Source organism: Triticum aestivum, chromosome 4D (assembly GCF_018294505.1).
Source record: "Triticum aestivum cultivar Chinese Spring chromosome 4D, IWGSC CS RefSeq v2.1, whole genome shotgun sequence".
NCBI classification, from domain to species: Eukaryota; Viridiplantae; Streptophyta; class Magnoliopsida; order Poales; family Poaceae; genus Triticum; species Triticum aestivum.
In genome coordinates this window covers 513982141-513994354 of record NC_057805.1, presented here as the reverse complement: position 1 = coordinate 513994354, position 12214 = coordinate 513982141, and the positions used below count along the sequence as shown (strand labels likewise).

Sequence of the window (12214 nt, the reverse complement as noted above, 5' to 3'; positions counted from 1 at the left end):
ATTCAAGAGGAATTGGCGGCATTCTTCCTTGACCACGTGATCGCTGAAAACGGGGAATACTATGTGGACCCTGTGTTCCTACAATATAATTAGGAGATTGTATTGTAAGAGATAATTATTGTATATATGTAGCCGGTAGTGTCGGATAGATATACGAGAACTTGTTGTTCGACCAATATCTCGGAGAAGGAGAGGTGGTCGATATCACTTCTCTCTGTATGCATATATATATGTTCATGACGATCTTCTGTTTACTTCATTTGATTACTAGCTAGCGTGTCTACTCCTCTCCATACGTATATAGTACGTAGCGTCGACAAAGCACGGAGATAAGAGAGGACACTTCTCTCTATTAATTAGCTAGCTAACACAATATATGAAACACCTAAATTAACCCCCCAAACCCCTAAACCACCCCCTTTAAAAAAACAAAACCTCAACTCCTGCCAGGTGCTGATGCGTGGATGACTATTGGTCCCGGTTGGTGTGCCTGGGCTCCCCGCACTGGCCACGTGGACGGCCTTTAGTCCCGGTTCGTGTAAGAACCGGGACTAAAGGGCTAGGGCATTAGTAACGACCCTTTAGTCCCGGTTCCTGAACCGGAACTAAAGGCTCTTATGAACCGGGGTAAAAGCCCTGTTTTCTACCAGTGTGAGGACACCTCGAGACCCAGATCATCTCCACCAATAAGGTCCAATCCTTCCTTCACTGATTTTGCTGCAAGCTAGATGTGTTCTTTATGAGATCTGATGGTTTTCAGGTGGTTGCATGATGCTGCGCCTCTAGTCCCAGCAGGGGCGGATCTGGGCCCCAGGCCCAGGCCCGGGGCGTGGCTTTTTCTTTAGTTATTACCTAGCCATATTTTTTGAATGGGCCCGGGGCGTGGCCCAACACACAGGCAGGGCCCAGGCAGCCTCATCTTGCCGGCGTAGCAGCCCGAGCCAGACGCCCAGACGACCAGACCTAGCCACGCGACGTGAGTTCCAGACCTCCAGGGAGCCGAGGCAGCCGCCGCCGCCGGCCGGTGACTCCCCTCCAGTCCCCTGCTCGGCTGCTCCCCTCCCCTGACTTCGGCGCTCCCATCCAGTCCCCTGCAGGCTGCAGCCCTGCTCGCCTGCTCGGCTGCGCTCCTCGCCTGGCTCGCCTGCTCTGCTTCTCCAGCCGGGCGCGGGGCGCCGCCGCGCCGGCTCTGCTCCTGCCCTGCTCCACCCTCCAGTCCTGCCGGCCTCTCCCGCCTCCCGGTCTCCCCTGGGCAACTGCTGCCCCGACTGCAGCCGAGGTAATTTCAAGTTTTCTTCAAACAGCAAGTGCACCTACAATAAATCCTAATACTGATGGTCTGATGCTAATGAATGGATATGGTACTGGATAGTCGTAATGGTTGCTGCTGTTGTGTGGATGTGCTAATGTGTCGATGCTAATCAGTCCTGATGCTAATGAATCATGAATGGTTGCTGCTGCTGTGTGGATGTGCTACTGCAGTACAATTTTTGATATGCTAATGTGTAGATGTGCTACTGCAGTACTGCTAATGGTTGCTGCTGCTGTCAAAAAATCAATTACATTTTAATTGAATTTGAAAGTGAATGCTGTTGCTGCTGTTGATATCAATTTCATTTCATTTTGTAGAATTAAAAGATGAAGATATTTTATTCATCGGTGGCCGCAATGGAAGTGTCTAAATTTTTGGTGCAATTGAGCCATATTTGAGATATTCTTTTGAGGTAGCTATAGCCTGATGGACGTTAAGTTTTTCTCTCGCGACGAATTTTTTTTTTTGGGCCCGGGGCTTGCTCCAATCCTGGCTCCGCCACTGGTCCCAGCTATGTCCGACCTTTCTCATTCCCTTCACTCTCATCAGCTCCTCCTCTCGGTTTGATTAGCCTCCCCATCTGTCCACACTGCCAGTCCCTGGTTTCTACAGGTTTGTGAGACTTCAAGGTTTACAAGCTAGTGTGGCTTTAGTTGAGGTGAGCGCCTACACCCGTGGATCTGATCACACTATTTTTTTTTTTGTCTTAGATTTTGTCTGATGTGCATCTCCTATTTCTCTTTTGGCTTCTTCTTGCCTTTGCTACATCTTTGGAATTTTGTTTGGGTATTTTGGTTGGATGCTGAGCATTTGTTCCTTGGATTTTAGCTGTCCACTTTCTTTATCTTCCCCTTCTTTAATTTTTTCGCTTCCTTCCTCACCAGTGAGTGGAGACAGGTCAGGAATCACCTCCCTATTCAGCTAGGCTACACCATCTTGAGATTCAACCTGGTATGCTCCTGTTGTGTACATTCCATGGCTAATGTTTTGGAGGGAAATTTTACCAATTCACTTCCTTTGTCATGTTCCTAGAACCATGTTCCTTGAAAAGACAAGAGTAAACGGGAAAACTTACTTTGGGTTCATATGATGCAGACCAAGAATAAACGGTGCAGGTATACTCAAATCAATGTCTTTTATCTAATTGGCTGGATAACTACTTTTTAGATCTCTGCTGATTACCACAATAACACAATTTTCTTATTCATGCTTTGCTGTTAATATTTTTTTCACTGCCTGAAAAATTAACTTCTGTTAGTTGCATGTCAAGTAACAAAGCTAACAGTACCTATTTGTTGCTTCATCGACATGGATTAGTTTTACATTATTTACTAAGTTGAAAGCAGTTAATATCTCCTTGAGGCCACTCCAAGATGATCCTTGTTTCCTATGCAAGCAGCTAATTGTTGTAACATGATTACATTTGCTGAATGGCGTAGCTGTACTTTTGGATGGAGTCTTCATAGCTTAGTGGCAGTGTTTCGGCATGTCTTTTTCTTGTATCATGTTGGTGCCTTTGGAAACTAATAATTACTTTTTTTTTATGAATTTAACGACATGTCTACTTTTGTTGATCTGATATATTCAGATTTGGCTAGCAGCAAAAGATGAATGAATATAGTGATGGAAAGCCAAATTTAAAGTGGTAATTTCCTTTCACTTCTTATCCAGTCATTTGCTATAATAATTGATAAGTGTTCCTTTTAGTGTTTTGAACTAATTATGGTTCCAGAAATAGGTCGTATGTATGTTGCAAATGAAATGGTACAGAGCTTCATCTAATTTATTGGTGTGAATTGTTCTCATCATGTACCTGCCCTTTTAGTTAGCGGGAAACATTGTGATGCTCAGATCTTATGTGCCTATTTTGAGAGCAGAAAAATACAGAAAATCAGCATCTGAAGCTAAATAAAATGCACACACTATCCTCTTCTTCTGTGTAATGGTGAGCTACACTTTGATCTTGTCTCCACTGCTCTCAGTTGGGTTCTACCACACATTACTAAAACTTTTTTTTGAACCGTAAATGACCGCAGGAGACTTTTCCTACAGTCTTTGTATTAAAAGAGTTAGTAAAGTCTTGTCAACCGAGTTACATTGGGGGGGAGGGGGGCTGAGTACTTACATTGTGTGGAGGGGTGCGGCAGGGTTAAATGAGTGTGATCCTAGATAGAGGGCCACCCATTACTAAAGCTTACACATCATTTTCATTTAGATTTGGTTATTATTGGCATTAGATTGTGCACACTGAATGTGAGAACAGGGTCAGGTACTACCACGACGTACATTCTACTGTGTCCAGTCCTCAATGCTTAATGTCCATCTCTTTGTAGCTTTGCAAAGTTTCAGTGTATCATTGTCGTTTTACTGATGGTCAATGCATATGGGGAACAAAGTGAGGCTCTATAGGAAGAAGCTCACAAATTTGAGGCGTCTCTACAAGGAAGCCACACATCCGTTATTACATTTGCCACATGAGCAAGACCTTTGTCACTCAAAGAATCCTATACATATCACCTGCAATTATATATACAATTCTTCTTAGTGTTGTTACCTTTGATTTTGCAGTATTTGTCCTGATTGATACTGTATGATTATGTGTTGTTTTGCAGGTACTGATCTTGGTGTCGATTCCTACCTGAGCCATCAGACACAACTTCGGTTGGTCATAGGTTTCTTGGCTCTTTAGGTATGTGTGCTAGCACTTCATTAAGGGTTTAGATGACCATGCACAGGGTACATCTTCTCCTTTCTCCCCATGTACTTAATTAGCTTGTGCAATGAATGCTGAATTTGGACAATAGTGATTTATTTGTGCAGTCCATGCTTAAAAATTGAAAAACGAAAAGATGACATGATGGGTTTCAACAGTGATAGTGGTTGTTTAACTCTCCTTTGTTGAACTGCACTATTTTGTCTACTAAATTATGGTCAATATTCGCTTCAACGCCGGTTGTATTCACCTGAATGCGGGTTAAAATGAAGTAAATATTGTTCTGTATTTCTGTGCTCCCGTTGTATTCACTTCAACGCCGGTTGCAATTTTCTACGAAAATGACTTCTGAGACTTGTATTAAATGTTTTTAACATCTGGTGGACCTTTTTGATTTAGAGGATTTGGGCCAGGGATTCAAGAACTAATGGTTTTCATCCACACGTGTTTTATTACGATGCTATCAAAAGCAGGGGTACATTTCCTTATGTTCACTTCCCTTTCTATCTTATGAATAAATTTGAAACATTCTTCTGTTTTGCACTGTAGTTTAATTTAGGAGTCAGGATTGCCAACTCATTAAGCATCTATGAAGTTACAATCAAATGTGTACATAGTTAGATATCTTTGCCCATTTTTTAACCTTGAATGACAGTTGAGAGAAGCTCCCACTGCCTTATAAAATAAAATCTTGCTTTACATAATTACATTGGTTGGTTGTTGAGGGAACTCCCAACCAGAGGGGTAGTTGCAAAGGAAAACTAGAAAAGAAACTAGGGCCTAGGCGGGGGCAAGTGGATAGGGTGACTCAGAGAGAGTCCACAAACGAGGTAATGAAGGGTACTAGCCGTTGTGCAAAACTTGATGGATGGCCCATATATTGCTTGTTTAACAGATGAAATTCAAGAATTTATGGCATACATAATATTTGATTATAATGATCTGTACATATACATTATGCATATGCTAACTGCAGTAGCGACAAAGAGTGGCTGGTGAGTGTGAAACAGAGCGCTTTGCACGCGCCAGCATGATCATGTGCATGCCAGATCAATTTTGAAGCCTGGCTGATGAATGGCTAGCTTATATGGTTCTGTTCTTGTAGGCTGAGGTTTTCTTTCTTGGGCAACTGAGGCAGAAGAACCTGGTAAATTGGTTGAGCAGTGCTATGAGGATGAACACAGGATGCTGGTGTACAAGTTCATGAGCATTGGGAGCCCTAAGACACACCTCTTCAAAAGTGAGTTTTTTTACTGCTTTCTGTTGTCAATTGATCATTACAGGTATTAGTACGTCTGGTGGTTCTTGAGACCAACAAGATAAAAAATGTTAATTTGGAAATCCGAGCACGTATGAGTGTCATCTCATCCATTGTCAATGAGATGTTCTTTTCCTGTGAACTTTCTTTTCTGTAAGTCAAGAGGATAGTTGAGTTCTCTCCCTTCCAAAGGGTCAACACTTTCTATTTTTAAAATCATATGAATGTAGATATTGGATATTTAGTAAAATGGGATACTAGATATTTTGGATTGCAGAATTAATTATCCGACTAGCTTCTTGGTACATGCAAGTTACAACTCTTCCTCAATGTGGAGGAGGAAACTGACCTAAAAGATCATATTTCCTTCAGGTATAAATTGCTCCCTTCCGTGGATGACAAGGATAAAAATCGACAAGGATGAAGATTGCTATTGGCGCGGCTAAGGGACTTTCTTGATGCTATCTCGCCAGTGATCTACAAGGCCTACAACGTCTTGCTCGACTCGGTAAGCCACACGTAACTTCAGACTTTCCAATAAGAAAAGAAAAGAGTTTTTAAATGTCCTCATTTTGGAACAGTACTAATGGTTACTGAAAAATGGGGTCGAACAGTACTTCACCTTTTATGCTGAAATTACGAGAAAAGTGTCCCACAAATGAAAACTAATTTGATCTTGAATCTTAATTTTAAATCTGTACCTTTTGACCAGTTGAACCATCCAAGATGCCATGTTTCTGAATTTAGCTAGCCCAGTGCACTAAGTGTAGCTCTGACCTGACTGGAACTCTGAATATTCTTGGATGAATGCCATACCTGAGAAATCCTATATTATACTAGCCTCACCATCCAACTTATCGAGATACATTTTGCCGTCATGGTCACATAATTGTCCATTTAGATGTGAAGCTTCACATGTACTCTGTCTACCTATATTAGAGAATGAATCCACTTTCTGAACAAGAGTGCTTTGAAGCATTTACTCTCGCAGCTATCTACAAGCCATGAACAAGTATCTAACTTATTTACATCTTCTTTCCTCCGCAGCGCGGGCGGGCTATAACGTCAGTCTGAGCCTCCACGAGCTCGATGCCCTCGGGGAAAGTAGAGCACTCTACACGCTTGCCGATGCAGTGGTCGTTTAGGTTGACTCGACGACTAGGTAGCAGCAGGAGCGGATGTGAAAAAGCGGTGGTCAACTTGACCTGCTAAGTGTGCATTTGCTTTTGAAGCACTTGTCTTCGTAATCAGTCAATTAGGCTACAAAACTGGACTGCTACTTCTCTGTTCATATAAGCTTATCCATATGTATGATGCTCTCACCTAATGTATTTTGTGAATGTGCACTGCCAGTATTGCATTTCTACTGCTGTATTTTATTTTCCCAATCAGTAAGATGGTACTGTCACTACTATTGGATTGCTCTACTTTCCAGAGTTGAGCAAGTTTTATAAGTTTAGCAAATAGTTGCGTGCACATATGCTACCCACGAAAAAAACAATTGAAAAGGGCAACGCCCAGGATAGCTAGGTACTGTACAAGCACGTTGTCAATTACAATACAATAGCTAGCTAGGTTGGTACGCACAGGCATTACAATAGCATACAGAGGAGGCGCCCAGCAACTAGTGGCCACAAAGAGAGATCACTTGGCCACCACTTCCACATGTCGCGGCGCTTGCTGCAAGATAGCCACGGCAAAGGGAGCCAGCTGAGGAATTGGGCCAAACTGTAAAAAACCATCCCAGATCTCACTAGTCACAGCCATACCTGGCCAAACGGGCCGGTTCTGGCGGGCCGGCACGATAGCCCGTGTGCCTGCCCGTCACGGGCCGGCACGGCACGAGGCTATGTGGGCCGTGCCTGGCACGCGGCCCTGCTTGGGCCGTGCCTGGGCCGTGCCTGGGCTGCTATGCCTGGCACGCGTGCCAGCCCGGCACGGCACGCCCAGTAACAGGCCGGCACGGGCACGACCCAGCCCGGCACGGCACGGGAGTATGTGAGCGAGGGAGGGATCCGTTGGACGCTTCGATCGAGGGAGCGGGGGGCTGGGGGGAGCGGGGCAGCGGGGGTTTAGGAGGTTTAGTGGGATTTAGGGGGGGTTTGGGTGGGGTTTGGCCATATTTGGGGCTGTTTAGGTATATTTTGTTGCAAATTTGAATATTTGAACATTGGAGGGCAAATTTGGTCTAAAAAATGTCAGCTTTTTGCTATAAAAAGGGCTGCCCACCCTTCTCATTCCTCACACTCAAACCTCCTCTTCCTCTTATTTCTCACACTCAACACATGGATGATCCCATGGGTAGTGATCCCAACCGGTTCAACTTCAATACTAGTGACTTAGATGTTGACATCCCCGAGTGGATCGATCCCACAGCCACAACCCACACATATCCTTCTTCCGATGAGTATACCGGCAGCCATTCCACTTCCCAGTCCAGTACCTCCACCTCCATCGGCACAAAGAGGGTTCGACACAAAACCTCATCGTGCTGGGAGTATTTCGTTGAAGAAATAGTCGTGGAGGACGGTGTCAACGTGCTGAAAGCTCGGTGCCAGAGGTGCGGCCACTTGCTTTCCTCGGGGGGGGAAAGGAGGAACTGGCCACCTCCTCAGGCACAACCTCATGCATCAGAACGCGGACAAGCGGTCCGCAGGGACACATGCCACGCTCAAGTTCAACCCCGACGGTACGGTACGCAATTTCACCTATGATCCTGCTCTTCATAGAGAAGGAATTTGTCGTTTAATTGCTTCTAATGATTTACCATTAGGTTTCGGTGAGTCTGAAGGTTTTGTCGAATACATTCAAACTGTGCATACTCCTAGTTTCAAATCAGTTTCTAGACAAACTACATCTAGGGATATGAAAAAATTATGCAAAACTAGTCTTCAGACAATAAAAGATGATTTTACTACATGCACTTTTTCAGTCTCTTTAACATCTGATATCTGGAGTGGTCGGGCAAAGCAAGACTACATTAGTGTGGTCGCTCATTATGTTAACAAAAAATGGAAACTACAGAAAAGAATTATAGGATTCGAATTAATTGACGAAGCACATACTGGTGAAAACATAGCTCAAGCTGTACTTAATGTTGTGTTAGAATTTGGTCTGACCGACAAGATATTTGCAGTAACTTTGGATAATGCTTCATCAAATACAACTGCAATGGAGAGCCTCGGTCCTCTGTTTTCTGTATATGCTGCATCATTTTTATTGCATCAACGTTGTGCTTGCCATATAATTAATCTTATTGCTAAATGTGCTATGAAGAGATGTGAGGGAGCCATTGAGATTTTACGCAATGCAATTTCTTTTCTTGGTAACTCTAATCAGCGAATTAGTAGTTACCAGAGATATTGCATAGCAATAGAAAAAACTCCTCATAAGTATAATCTAGACATGCCTGTTAGATGGAACTCTACATATATGATGCTTAAGGCAGTCATCCGAGACGAAGTTCAATTCTCGGGATGGATTAATGCAAATATGGGGAGAGAATATATCACTAATGATACTTGGGAAATTGCTAAAGGTTTGGTCAAGTTTTTAGAAATATTTTATGAGGCAACAGTTTCTTTGTCTGGGGTTTATTATCCCACATCTCCTTTAATGATGCACACTCTTGTAGACATTGCATCTCACTTGAAAGCATACGAACATACTAATTTATTAATGCCTATGGTTTCTCGCATGAAACTTAAATATTGCAAATATTGGGCGAAAATTCCTATTTTGTATTCATTTGCATTTATCTTGGATCCTAGGGTTAAACTTGAACTGTTTGCTAGTGCACTTGTTGTACTAACTGGGGCCCTAGGGATAGATTATATTGCTTATTTCACTGAGGTTCGTGATAAGCTTTCTGAAGTTTATGCTAAGTATGATCAAAAGTATGCCGGAGTTCGCATGCAACGACCTCCACCTGCACCAACCACAGGGAAAAAGAAAGGAGCATGGAGCAAGTTGTTTGGTTCTACCACCTCTGCAACGAGCTCTTCCACATCAGGCTCATCGCCTGTGCTTTTGGGTGGTGGGGAGTTAGCGAAGTACCTCAACAGCGATAAAGTCAACTTCAATGAAGAGGAAGAGGAAGACTTCGACATAATTCAGTGGTGGCATGAACACAAGCTTACATATCCGGTGCTTTCCATATTAGCATGGGATGTATTATCAGTACCCGTCTCATCGACATCATCGGAGTCTGCTTTTAGCCTAGCTGGAAGAATACTTGAGGAAAGAAGAACGAGTTTGACCCCGGATATGGTGAGAACACTCACGGCCGTGAAAGACGGAGAACTAGCCAAAAGGAGAGCCCAACACACCGCTGAAAACAGAGAACTGATGGCCACGTTCGAAAATCTTGCACTCGAAGATGACGAAGACGAAGAGTAGTTGTAGTCTTTCTATTTTCTTTTGTAATTTTCTTATGCTTTTGTAATTTTCTTTTTCTTCTGTAATCTAGAGCGTGACTTTGTACTCTTTTACTTCCCAGGGATGGAAGGTCTTAATGAGGCAGTCACTAATAAAGCTCAAGATTTATCCCATATGATGACACTTTGCCTCATTTTATTTTTTTCTATATTTTTTAGAGTTATTTGTGCCAAACGTACCTAACCGTGCCTAACTCCGGGACAGCGAAACATGTACTAAAAAAAACAGCGAAACATGAGTACGTGACGTGCATGCATCGATGGCACAAGCCAACGAGCGCGCCAGTAGCCCTGCACCGCCCCTGCGCGCCTGCTCCAGCCCATATACTCCAGCCAGACGTGCTTTTTTTTTGAAAAAATCGGGCCACCTCGTGCTGGCGGGCCACCTCGGGCCACACGTGCCTACGGGCCAGCACGTTTAGCCAGGGGGCCGTGCTTGGGCCTCGAAGGCCAGCACGCGTGCCGGCCCGGCACGGCACGACTAGTTCGCGTGCCTCAGCGGGCCGGGCCGTGCCTGGCCCGTTTATCTCAGGCCGGGCCGTGCCGTGCCGGGCCGGCCCATTTGGCCAGGTATAGTCACAGCGACAGCGATCCTCACCAATCCCCTCCCCCCTCCCCCTTCCCAGCCCTCGAAACCCTAGAAACCCGCGGCTCCACTCCGCTCGAGCTCCACCGTGCGAGGCGACAGGCGAGGCGGCGGGCTTCAACACCGGGCCGGCGAGCCGCGGAAGTGGGGCGCGTCGGCGCTCGACCCCTCCACCCCCCCTCCGTCTCCGCGTGATCTGCAGGCGAGCCGCGGAAGCGGGGCGCGTCGGCGCTCGACCCCTCCACCCCCCTCCGTCTCCGCGTGATCTGCAGGCGAGCCGCGGAAGCGGGGCGCGTCGGCGCTCGACCCCTCCACCCCCCCTCCGTCTCCGCGTGATCTGCGACCGAGGGCTGCTCGGCTGCCCCAACTGCTGCCGTTGAACAAGGTAAGTCCGCAATTTAACCTTGTTCTCGTAAAAAAGGACAGTCCGCAATCCGCGATTCAAGTTCTCGGTCTAGCTTTGCGTGCAAATGATGTGCGAGGGTGCGGCCTGTTCCCATTTTCTCTACTGTGCATTATTTTGGCGTTTCTCTGCTGGGCATTATTATTATGACATCTTGCATCTCTGTAGCCATTATCTGACTCACTTCATCTTTTGAAGAAGGTAGTGGTAAAATTGTTCTTTTGTTCTTCTGGCAGGCTCAGCTAGTTAGTACTGCCTCCTTCCGGCAACCTCAGCTAGTTAGTCCCCCGCCGCCGCCATCCGCCCCAAGACGACCGCCGGCCTAACCACCCCTGGATCCCGGTATGTTTCTATGTTTCTTTCCATCTTTCTCTCTAGTGTGGTGTGTGGATTTGTGTGGTGCTCGACTGTTCTTCAGATAGCTCATTAACTTGGCTTTGCTTGCCTCCTGCAGAACCACATCGTGAGGGTGAACGCGACGCCTCGTCACCATGGCTGCGTCCCACGTCAACACCAATGGCGAGCTTCTAGATCTGTATCAACTTCCCTTCGTCCTCGGTGTTCAACGGAACATAAGATTGTCGTCGCTCGGGGAACTGTCTACGGCACCCGATATGTTCGAACAGCTCCATTTCCTAACCAGAACTAGACAGTGGACCTGTGCACAGATGGAAGTTCTGCGAGGATACAGCTGGCTAGCTGGCTGGCTGGTACGCCTCCGCGACGACGTTCTTGAACCATTACTGCCTGTTCATATTCCAAATCCTGTGCTGCACGGCCAGCAGGGTTTTCTTCCCGTGATTACCCGCATCATGCACGAAGCAATTCAGCTAATGCATGCAAAAAAGGACATTGGGTTTAAGCCTGTACAGCTTGGAACGCGACTTAATATTTTCAGCGAAGTCCTAATTGATCTGGCTGAAAAAGTTTTGGGAGACGGCTTGAGCGTAGCACAGTTCCAACTGCATATTCCACATCTGATCATTTCCATCAACATGCTACTCCACGCGCAGATGGCATTCTGAGGTATTCCTCTCCCCTAGCAGAATCGTGTGGCTTGTTAATAATATCTCTTAGCTGTGCACTCGGGTCTTGGCTGAATTCTACTTATTTGGCAAACCACAGTCGTCAACAGCTGTATATATATAGTCACTAATATTTGAACTTGCCAAAAAAATTGATGCAGGCTGGTGGTGGTCGTGGTGGCGGCCCACCTGTTGGTGGAGGACGATGTGGGCTGAGCCGCTGTCTGAGTCGAGGAAGGAACTTGCTGCTGCCTTTATCTTTGTCAATGGAGAATATTCTTGTGTTTATCTTTGTCAAGTAGACATGCTAGTTGATTTTGTTAGTATCCATCTTTGCTAAGTCTTGGTGATCCTTTTGGTTGTCCTGTTTTAGGATTCTTTTCCACAGTGACCTTATTTTTGTTATCCAACTCAGTGGATTTGACTTTATTGACACGAGCAATGATGCATACGATTTTATCACCTGAAATTCTGTTCGTTC

At 45.4% G+C, this 12214-nt stretch overlaps 2 long non-coding RNA genes across 14 annotated transcripts; both read left to right on the top strand.

Annotated features, from left to right (window-relative positions):
* Positions 1-932: 932 nt before the first annotated feature.
* Positions 933-6657, top strand: LOC123099222 (uncharacterized). Of its 13 annotated transcripts, XR_006448116.1 has the most exons (10): positions 935-1279; positions 1630-1970; positions 2197-2263; positions 2345-2427; positions 2901-2957; positions 3925-4001; positions 4425-4500; positions 5131-5265; positions 5656-5791; positions 6331-6657. It is a non-coding gene; the product is annotated as an uncharacterized lncRNA (long non-coding RNA). The 13 variants fall into 13 exon arrangements; XR_006448111.1 differs by having other exon boundaries at positions 934-1279; positions 4425-5265; XR_006448114.1 differs by lacking the exon at positions 4425-4500 and having other exon boundaries at positions 934-1279; positions 2901-3257.
* Positions 6658-10343: 3686 nt separating this feature from the next.
* LOC123100780 (uncharacterized) lies at positions 10344-12214 on the top strand. Its single transcript, XR_006448463.1, has 4 exons — positions 10344-10690; positions 10945-11050; positions 11163-11734; positions 11895-12214. It is a non-coding gene; the product is annotated as an uncharacterized lncRNA (long non-coding RNA).